Source organism: Bubalus kerabau, unplaced genomic scaffold (assembly GCF_029407905.1).
Source record: "Bubalus kerabau isolate K-KA32 ecotype Philippines breed swamp buffalo unplaced genomic scaffold, PCC_UOA_SB_1v2 scaffold_55, whole genome shotgun sequence".
In the NCBI taxonomy this organism is placed as follows: domain Eukaryota; kingdom Metazoa; phylum Chordata; class Mammalia; order Artiodactyla; family Bovidae; genus Bubalus; species Bubalus kerabau.
The window spans coordinates 1,962,475-1,972,508 of record NW_026577909.1 but is presented as its reverse complement, the minus strand read 5'-3'; positions in this window follow the sequence as shown (position 1 = coordinate 1,972,508).

The following is a 10,034-nucleotide window of genomic DNA, read 5'->3' as shown; positions in this document are numbered from 1 at the left end:
TGTGCTGGTGACCTCAGGGAGCTTCTCAGGGTGCCTCTGAGAAGTCAGGGATACTGTGGAGCTGGGACGCGTCTCTCGGGACTCCACTGGGTTTCGTGCAATGGAAGAGGTCCTAATCTCGAGTGGAGGCAGGAACCTCAGCGTTCCTCTCGTGACTTCACTGGCGCTGGTCTGATTCGGATCGCAAAGTCCCTGCAGAGTTGGGACAGGAGAGTCAGGCCTCGTCTTGTGTAGAGGAATGAAACCCCACTTGCCTCTCGAGTTCTTCAGGGGTGACAAGCCACTTGTTGAGCTGTATGTGGAACCTGCGGGTTTTTCCGGACGATGCACGAGGGTGTCAGTGCCCCTTTGTGTTGTGCCTTCATCCACAGGGTTGCCTTCGAAGAGGTGTCCAGGCATCGGGTTCTTATCAAGAGCGTACCGGGAAATCATAGTCTTTTGGCATGTGGTACCACCCGCGAGCTACGTCTCGAATTTCCTCGTGAGACTGGCCTCATCCTGAAGTGCCCCGTGAAGGTCGGGAACCCCTTACAAACAAAGCAGGGGAAGTGACCCTCCTATCACGAACAGGAGGGGAGAAGGGGCTCAGATAAACTGGTGCTGGGAACCTCGGTGTTCACCTCGAGTGAGACCGATATTTCGGGGAACTTTTGGGGTCACATCAAGGGTGTCAAGTATCGTTTTGCACTTCAAGACGGAACGTGGGACTTTTCTTGAGAAGCTGTAGCGGGCAAGGGCCTCATCTTGTGATGACGAGGGAACCAAGTGCTTTTTCACGAGTTGCGGCGGGATTCTCGAGTTACGAAGGGGAATTCAGGCTTCCTCTTGTGTTGGCCCAGGGAAGTCCAATCTTCCATTCGAGTTGTCAGGGAGAGCGGGGGATTGCTCTCGAGTTACAGAAGGGCAAAAGAGACCTCATCTAGGCTTGTTTCCAGGACCTAATGTTCCTCTCCAGGGGAGACAGGGATCTCGGGGTTGCATTCCAGACCCACCTGGTGAGTCAGGCCTTGTCTCGAGGGGAAGCAAAGGACTCCATTCTCCTCTCGAGTCGCGACGGGTATCTCTTGGAGCCCACTAAGTGGCCTAAAGGGAGTCAAGCCTCCTGTGGAGTTTGGAAAGAGGATTCGGGATTCCTCTCCAGGCCATGCAGGAAAAGAAGGCCCTCATCTCGCGATGACAGGGGCGTATGGTGGGTTTTCTCGAGCTGCGCCGTCAGTGTGGGGTTTCTCACGAGGTACGACAGGGAGCTCAGGGAGCCTCTCTTATGGCGCCAGGGAAGTCAGGTCTCCATGTGCGTGGCGAGGGGGTGCGTGTCATTTCTATAGAGCCATGGAAGCAGAGTCGGGCTTCAAGACACGTTGAAGTAGGACTCTCGAGGTCTTTTTCCCATTGTGGCAGGAAACCCTGGGTTCCCTCGACATGTGCCGGTGACCTCATGGAGCTTCTCCGGGTGCCTCTGAGAAGTCAGGGGTACTGTGGAGTTGGGAGGGGCCTCTCTGGACTCCACTGGGTTTGGTGCAATGGATGAGAGCCTCATCTCGAGTGGAGGCAGGAACCTCATGTTTCCTCTCCTGGGTTTCCTGTCGCTGGTACTGACTCGGATCGCAGTTTCCCTGCAGAGTTGGTACAGAAAATCAGGTCTCGTCTTGTGTGGAGGAATGGAACTCCACTTGCCTGTCGAGTTGTTCACGGGGTGACAGACCACTTGTTGAACTGTGTTTGTAACCTGCGGGTTTTTCTGGACGATGCACGGGGGTGTCAGTGCCCCTTCGTGTTGTGCTTTCATCCACAGGTTTTCCTTCGTAAAGGTGTCAGGGCATCACGTTCTTATCAAGAGCAGACTGGGAAATCGGGGTCTTTCGGCTTGTGGCACCACCCACGAGGCTATGTCTCGAATTTCCTCGTGAGACCTGCCTCATCCTTAGGCGCGCTGGAAAGGTCGGGAACCCCTTCCAGACATAGCAGGGGAATCGACACTCCTGTCGCAATCGCGAGGGGAGAAGGAGCTCAAATGAAGTGGTTCCGGGAACCTCGGTGTTCCTTTCGAGTGAGACCGGTGTGTCGGGGAATTTTGAGATTGCATCAAGGGTGCCAAGAACCGTTTCGCACTTCAAGACAGAAAGTGGGACTTCTCTTGAGTCGCTGTAGTGGGCAAGGGCCTCATCTAGCGCTGATGGGGGAACCACGTGGATTTTCTCGAGTTTCGGCGGGATTCTCGAGTTACGATGTCGAATTCAGGCTTCCAATTGTATTGGCCCAGGGAAGTCCAATCTTCAATTCGATTTGCAAGGGAGAGCTGGCGATTGCGCTCTAGTAACTGCAGTGCAAAATAGACCTCATCTAGGCTTGTGTCCAGGACCGAGTTTTCCTCTCCAGGTGTGACAGGAACTCGGGGTTGCATTCCAGACTCACACGGGGAGTCAGGCCTCATCTCGAGGGGAAGCAAAGGACTCTGCTCTCCCTTCAGGTCCTGACAGTTATCTCTTGGAGCCAACTGAGAGGCCTAAAGAGAGTCAAGCCTCCTGTGGAGTCGGGAGAGAGGACTCGGTTTTGCTCTCCATGCCAGGCAGGAAACAAGCCCTCATCTCGTGATGACGGGGGCGTATCGTGGGTTTTCTCGAGCTGCGGTGCCTGAATGGGGTTTCCGAAGAGGTACGACGGGGAGCCCAGGGAGACTCTCTTCAGGAGTCAGGGAAGTCAGGTCTCCATGCGCATGGCGATGGGGAGCGGGTCTTTGCTCTCGAGTCATGGTAGGGGAATCGGGCCTCAAGACGCGCCGAAGGACTCTCAAGGTCTTTCTTGGGTCGCAGTAGGAAACCCTGGGTTCCCTGGACTTGAGCCGGTGACCTCAGGTAGATTCTCAAGGTGCCTCTGAGAATTCAGGGATACTGTGGAGTTGGGAGGGGCCTCTCGCGACTCATCTGGGTTTGGTGCAATGGAAGAGGGCCTCACCTCGAGGGGAGACAGGAACCTCAGGATTCCTCTCCGTTTCGGACTCCGACCGCAGGGTCCCTGCAGAGTTGGGACAGGAGAGTCAGGCCTCGTCTTGTCTGAGGAAGGGAACCCCGCTGGCCTCTCGAGTTGCTCAGGGGGTCTCAGGCCCCTCGTCGACCTGTGTGTGGAACCCGCGGGTCTTTGCGGACGATGCACGGGGGTGGCAGTGCCCCTTCGTGTTGTGCCTTCACCCGCAGGGTTGCCTTCGAAGAGGGGTCCGGGCTTCGGGTCCTACTCAAGGGTGGACCGGGGAATCCCGGGCGTTCGGCATGTGGCACCACCCACGTGGCTAGTCTCGAATTTCTTCGTGAGACCGGCCTCATGCTGTGTTGGGCCAGGAAGGCCGGAAACCCCTTCCAGACCACGAAGGGGAATTGACTCTACTGTCGCGATCAGGAGGGGAGAAGGGGCTCAGAGGAAGCGGTGCCGGGACTCTCGGTGTTGCCCTCGAGGGAACCCGGTGTATCGGGGAACTTTTGGGGGTCGCAGGAAGGCTGTCAGGGACCGTTTCGCCCTTCAGCGCGGAACAGGGGACTTCCCTTGAGACGCCGTCGCGGGCAAGGGCCTCATCTTGCCTAGAGGTGGGAACCACGTGGTTTTTCTCGAGTTGCGGCGGCATTCTCGAGTTACGATGGGGATCTCAGCCTTCCCCTTGGGTTGGCCCTGGGAAGCCCAATCTTCCCCTCGGGTTGCGAGGGAAATCTGGGGGTTGCGCTCGAGTCACTGCAGGGCCGAAGAGACCTCACCTAGGCGTGTGTCCGGTACCTAATATTCCTCTCCAGGGAAGGCAGGGATCTCGGGGTTGCATTCCAGGCTCCCCCGGGGAGTCAGGCCTCGTCTCGAGGGGAAGCCAAGGACTCCGCTCTCCTCTCGAGTCGCGACGCGGGTCTCTTGGAGCCCCCTGAGCGGCCTCAAGGGAGTCCAGCCTCCTCTTCCGTTTGGAGAGAGGACCCGGGATTGCTCTCCAGGCCATGCAGGAAAAGAAGGCCCTCAGCTCTCGAGGACGGGGGCGTCTCAGGGGTTTCCTCGAGCTGCGGCGCCCGTGGGGGTTTTCTCCCGAGGCACGACGAGGATCTCAGGGAGCCTCTCGTGCGGCGCCAGGGAAGTCAGGTCTCCATGTGCGTGCCGAAGGGCAGCGCGTCCTGGCTCTCGAGTCACGGGAGGGGACTAGGGCCTCGAGACGCGTTGAGAAGGAGTCTCGAGGTCTTTCTCAGGGGGCGGCGGAGACCCTCGTTTCCCTCGCCTTCTGCCGGGGACCTTAGGGAACTTCCCAGGGTGCCTCTGAGAGGCGAGGGATCCTGTGGAGGTGGAGTGGCCCCTCGGGACTCCGCTGGGTCTGGCGCAACGGAAGAGGGCCTCACCTCGAGGGGAGGCAGGAACCTCAGGCTTCCTCTCCGTTTCGGTCTCCGACCGCAGGGTCCCTGCAGAGTTGGGACAGGAAAGTCAGGCCTTGTCTTGTCTGAGGAAGGGAGCCCCGCTGGCCTCTCGAGTTGCTCAGGGGGTCTAAGGCCCCTCGTCAAGCTGTGTGTGGAAGCCGCGGGTCTTTGCGGACGAGCACGGGGGTGGCAGTGCCCCTTCGTGTTGTGCCTTCACCCTCAGGGTTGCCTTGGAAGAGGGGTCCGGGCCTCGGGTCCTTCTCAAGAGCGGACCGGGGATTCGGGGGCGTTCGGCATGTGGCACCACCCACGTGGCTCATCTCGAATTTCCTCGTGAGACCGGCCTCATCCTGAGGTGCGCCTGAAAGGCCAGGAACCCCTTCCAGACCACGCAGGGGAATCGCCTCTCCTGTCGCGATCAGGCGGGGAGAAGGGGCTCAGAGGAAGCGGTGCCGGGACCCTCGGTGTTCCCCTCGGGGGAATCCGGCGTGTCGGGGGACTTTTGGGGGTCGCAGGAAGGCTGTCAGGGACCGTTTCGCCCTTCAGGGCGGAACAGGGGTCTTCCCTTGAGACGCCGTCGCGGGCAAGGGCCTCATTTTGCCAAGAGGTGGGAACCACGTGGTTTTTCTCGAGTTGCGGCGGCATTCTCTAGTTACGACGGGGATTTCAGCCTTCCCCTTGGGTTGGCCCTGGGAAGCCCAATCTTCCCCTCGGGTTGCGAGGGAAATCTGGGGGTTGCGCTCGAGTCACTGCAGGGCCGAAGAGACCTCACCTAGGCGTGTGTCCGGTACCTAATATTCCTCTCCAGGGAAGGCAGGGATCTCGGGGTTGCATTCCAGACTCTCCCGGGGAGTCAGGCCTCATCTCGAGGGGAAGCCAATGTCTCCGCTCTCCTCTCGAGTCGCGACGCGGATCTCTTGGAGCCCCCTGAGCGTGTTCAAGGGAGTCCAGCCTCCTCTTCAGTTTGGAGAGAGGCCTCGTGATTTGTCTCCAGGCCATGCAGGAAAATAAGGCCCTCATCTCGCGATGACCGGGGTGTCTCATGTGTTTACTCGAACTCCCGCGCCAGTGTGGGTTTCCTCACGAGGTACGATGAGGAACTCATGGAGCCTCTCGTGCAGTGCCAGGTTAGTCAGGTCTCCATGCGCGTGGCGAGGGGGAGCGTTTCATGGCTCTCGAGTCATCGTAGGGGAATCGCGACTCAACACATTTTGAAGCACTCTCGAGGTCTTTCTCGAGTCACGGCAGAAAACCCAGGGTTCCCTCGACTTGTGCCTGTGACCTCAGGGAGCTTCTCATTGTGCCTCTGAGAACTCAGGGATACTGTGGAGTTGGTAGGGGCCTCTCGGGACTCCACTGGTTGTGGTGCAATGGAAGAGGGCTTCATCTCGAGTGGACGCAGGAACCTCAGGCTTCCTCTCCGTTTCTGACTCGGATCCCATGGTCCCTGCAGAGTAGGGACAAGAGAGTCACACCTAGTCTTCTGTTGAGGAATGGACCTTCGTTTGCCTTTCGAGTTGTTTACAGGGTGACAGGCCACTTGTCGAAATGTCTGTGGGACCTGCGGGTTTTTCTGGACAATGCACGCGGGTTTCAGTGCCCCTTCGTGTTGTGCCTTCATCCACAGGTTTTCCTTCAAAGAGGTGTGCTGGCATCGGGTTCTTTTCAAGAGTGGACCGTGAAATTGGGGTCTTTCGACATGTGGCACCACCCACGAGGCTACGTCTCGAACTTCCTCATGAGACCGGCCTCATCCTGAGGTGCGCCCGGAAGGTCGGGAACCCCTTGCAGACAGAGAAGGGGAGTCGACCCTCCTGTCGCAATCAGGAGAGGAGAAGGGGCTCAGATGAAGTGGTGCTGGGAAGCTCGGTGTTCCCCTTGAGTGAGTCTGGTATGTCGCGGAACTTTTGGGGTCGCATCAAGGGTGCCAAGTACCGTTTCGCACTTCAGGATGGAACGTGGGACTTCTCTTGAGATGCTGTAGCGGACAAAGGGCCTCATCTTGCGATGACGAGGGAAGCATGTGGTTTTTCTCGAGTTGCAGTGGGATTCTCGAGTTACGACGGGGAATTCAGGCTTCCTCTTGTGTTGGCCCAGGAAGTCTAATCTTCCATTCGAGTTGCCAGGGAGAGCTGGGGATTGGGCTCCATTCACTGAAGGGCAAACTAGACCTCATCTAGGCTTGTATCCAGGACTTAATGTTCCTCTCCATAGGCGACAGGGATTTGGGGTTGCATTCCATACTCACCCGGGGAGTCAGGCCTCATCTCGAGGGGAAGCAAAGGACTCCGCTCTCTTCTCGAGTCGCGACAGGTATCTCTTGGAGCCCACTGAGTGGTCTTTGCTCTGTAGGAGAGCTCTAGTGTTCATAAGCCTGTACATAAGTGAACACAGACATTCTGTGTGCATGTTGCTGCATACCCAAAATAGGGCCACAAGGAGCCTCATGCTCTCCATGCGGCGCGGAAGCTGTGCAGCCACGCAGCAGCTGAAGATTCCAACCAATTGCTCTTTTCTTACCTCTGATAGAGCTCGCATTGCCGTAGCCCTTGACAGTTTGGAAACACTGGACCCTAACCCCTCTCAAAGTAGGCCTGGGTTCTAGTTCGAATAGAAAGTCAATAGCGGAGCTGAGGACAGGAACGCGGCAGTCATTTATCACACGCTCCTGCAGCCTGCTACTACAGGGACACTAACGCTAGAAGCTAGGAATGTCTTTGCAAGGTGCGCAAAGGACAAGGGAGAACCTCGACCCTGACTCTAGTATTTCAGCCCCCTGAGCAGATCTGAGGTTCTCCCGCTGTAGAAGCTAACCCATTCCTTTCAAATACAGGCTTCCTAACACAGGGCCAGTTGGCTGCTTGCTCTTCCACGAAGCAGGCTTCCTTAACTTGCAAACTGCGAATTCCGCTTAACAGCCTGGAGGAAAATCGCTTCTTGGAAGATTTTTTTCAGAGGCTGTATCCCCGGAGCTGGGGCCAAGCTAGGGGACCCATACTGACAAGGGAAGGCAAAACCACATCCAATGACTTTGCTCTGGAGGACAGCTTTGGTGAGCCTAAGTCTTTCAGGAATATTTCTGGCTCCAACAGAGTCAAATTCTGTGTGTGAAGCTGCACAGCCAAAATAGGGGAACAGAGAGCCTGATTCTCTCTGTGTAGCTTTGAAGCTGTCATTCAAACAACAGCTTGAGAATCCATACAATGCTCTCCCTTACTGCTAAGAGAATTCTCATTGCTGGAGTCCTTGACAGTTTGTAGAAATCCGCACCCTAACCCTTCTCCAAGTAGGCCTGGGTCCTAGCTCGGAATAACAGGCAACGGCGGAGCTGAGGCCAGTAAGGCACAAGTGAGGTCTCACACACTCTTGCAGCCTGATCGTCCAGGAGCAGTAAGGCCTCTTTTTCCCTGCAGGAGGCTCGCTTGCCTTGCCTCCTGTGAACTGCATTTCCCAGCCTGGGCGCAAAGCTGTTCCTGGAGATTTTTTCTCAGGGGCTGTTTCCCTGGAGCTGGGTCGGACCTCGGGGGCCCAACTCACAGGGGAGGACAAAACCACATAGACAGGTCTATGCTCTGTAGGAGAGCTCTAGTGAACCTCATCTCTCAGGAACATTCTTGGCTTGTACAGAGACACCTCTGTGCATGAAGCTACACACCCAACATAGTGGCAAAGGGAGTCTGATTCTCTCCGTGGGTGCTGATGCTTTGTGGCAAAGCACCTGCTAAGAATCCATCCGCATAGGCTTCCCTCACCTTGACAGAGGTCTCATTGCTGTAGTCCTTGGCAGTTTGGAAAGAAGCAGACCCTTACCCTTCACCAAGTAGGCCCTTGTCCTTGTTTAAATGGAAAGGCAGTAGCTGAGCTGAGGCCAGTAAGGCGCCAGTCAAGTCTGACATATTCCCGATGCCTGCTCCTTCATGGAAAATAACGTCAGAATCTGGGAATGTCTTTGCAAGGCTGGCAAAGAGCAGTCAGGAACCTCGACCCTGCCTCTGGAATTTCTATCTTCTCAGCACATCTGGCGGTCTCGGTCAGGAGAAACTAACCCATTCCTTGCAAATATAGGCTTCCAAACACAGGCCGGTTGGCTGTCTCTTCTTGCCGAAGGAAGCTTGCTTATCCCACCTCCTGTGAACTCCACTTCCCAGCCTGGGTGATAAGAGGTTCTTGGAGATCTTTTCTCAGAGGCTGTTTCCACGGAGCAGGGGCTGATCCCGGAGACCCACACGCACAGGGGAAGGGAAAACCGCATGGATAAGTCTTTGCTCTCTAGGAGTGCTCTAGTGAACCTCACTCTATGGGGAATGTTCTTGGCTCCAACGGGGACATCTCTGTGTGGGAAGCTGCATTGCCAACATAGAGACACAGAGACCTGATTCTCTCTGTGCAGCTTTGACGCTGTCGTTCAAACAACAAATTGAGAATCCACACAATGCTCTCCCTTACCACTGAGAGAGTTATCATTGCTGTAGCCCTTCGCAGTTTCTGGAAATCAGCACACAAACACTTCTCCAAGTAGGCCTGGGTTCAAGTTCAGATGAACATGCAATAGCGGAGCTGAGGCCAGTAAGGCACCAGTCAGGTGTCAAACACTCTGGCAGCCTGCTCCTCCAGGGACAGTAAGGCCTCTATTTCCCTTCAGGAGGCTCGCTTGCCTTACTTCCTGTGAACAGCGTTTCCCAGCCTGGGCGGAAAGCAGTTCCTGGAGATCTTTTCTCAGGGGCTGTTTCCCCGGAGTTGGGGCGGACCTCGGGGACCCAACTCACAGGGGAAGGCAAAACCAAATGGACAGGTCTATGCTCTGTAGGAGATCTCTAGTGAACTGCCGGGGTCCAGCCCCAGCTGATCCAGGGTATTCGAAGCAGAGACGGCGTAGGCGAGGGTCAGGGAACAACTGCTTAATTAAACATTAATTAAGGATATAAAGAGTAATAAAATGAGGATAGCTCAGTAGGAAAATTCAGTGGAGAAAAGAGGCTGAGTAGCTTGGTTTACGCGGGGGACCAATAAAACTTCAAGACAAGAAGCTTGCACCACTTACGTAGGCCGCAGGCGTCCTTCCGTTCTCCCGAAGGAGAGGAGACACTGAGGCCTCCCCGGTCGGATCTTAGAAGCCCAGGCAAAATTAGTAAGCTTGGTGGGTTCCGCGCTCCAGATGGAGACTCAACCAGAATGAGAGAGAGAGAGAGACATGGGGAGACCAGTATTTCGAGAAACTGATCCCAATTCTTTATTTTCCATGGTCTACTTTTATACACTGAGATGTTATGCAAAAGTCACGTGGGGTCAGCAGTCCTGACTTTGATCAAAGTCAGGTGCTTCATACAAAAGTATACAGAGGTCTTAGGGGTGTTACATCATCTTCTGGCCGGGGGGCCTGCTGACAATTTACGACCCTCTCCTTGTGACAGCGGTCAGTCAACCAGACACTTATTTCTCCAGGGGTGATTATTCTTAAAACAGACGCCACCCAAATAAAGTTACATTCCTATAGGGTGAGGGTGTAGTGGGTTTTAGTTAAGGAAAGAATTTACTTAGCCTAAGGTCTAACGTGATTTATATCAAAGGTTAATACTTATTTCTTCTATATATTCATTAATGTGTATAAGGGCAGGGGATGTGGAGACTTAGCAGTAAACATCAGCTGAACAAATGAAAAACCCT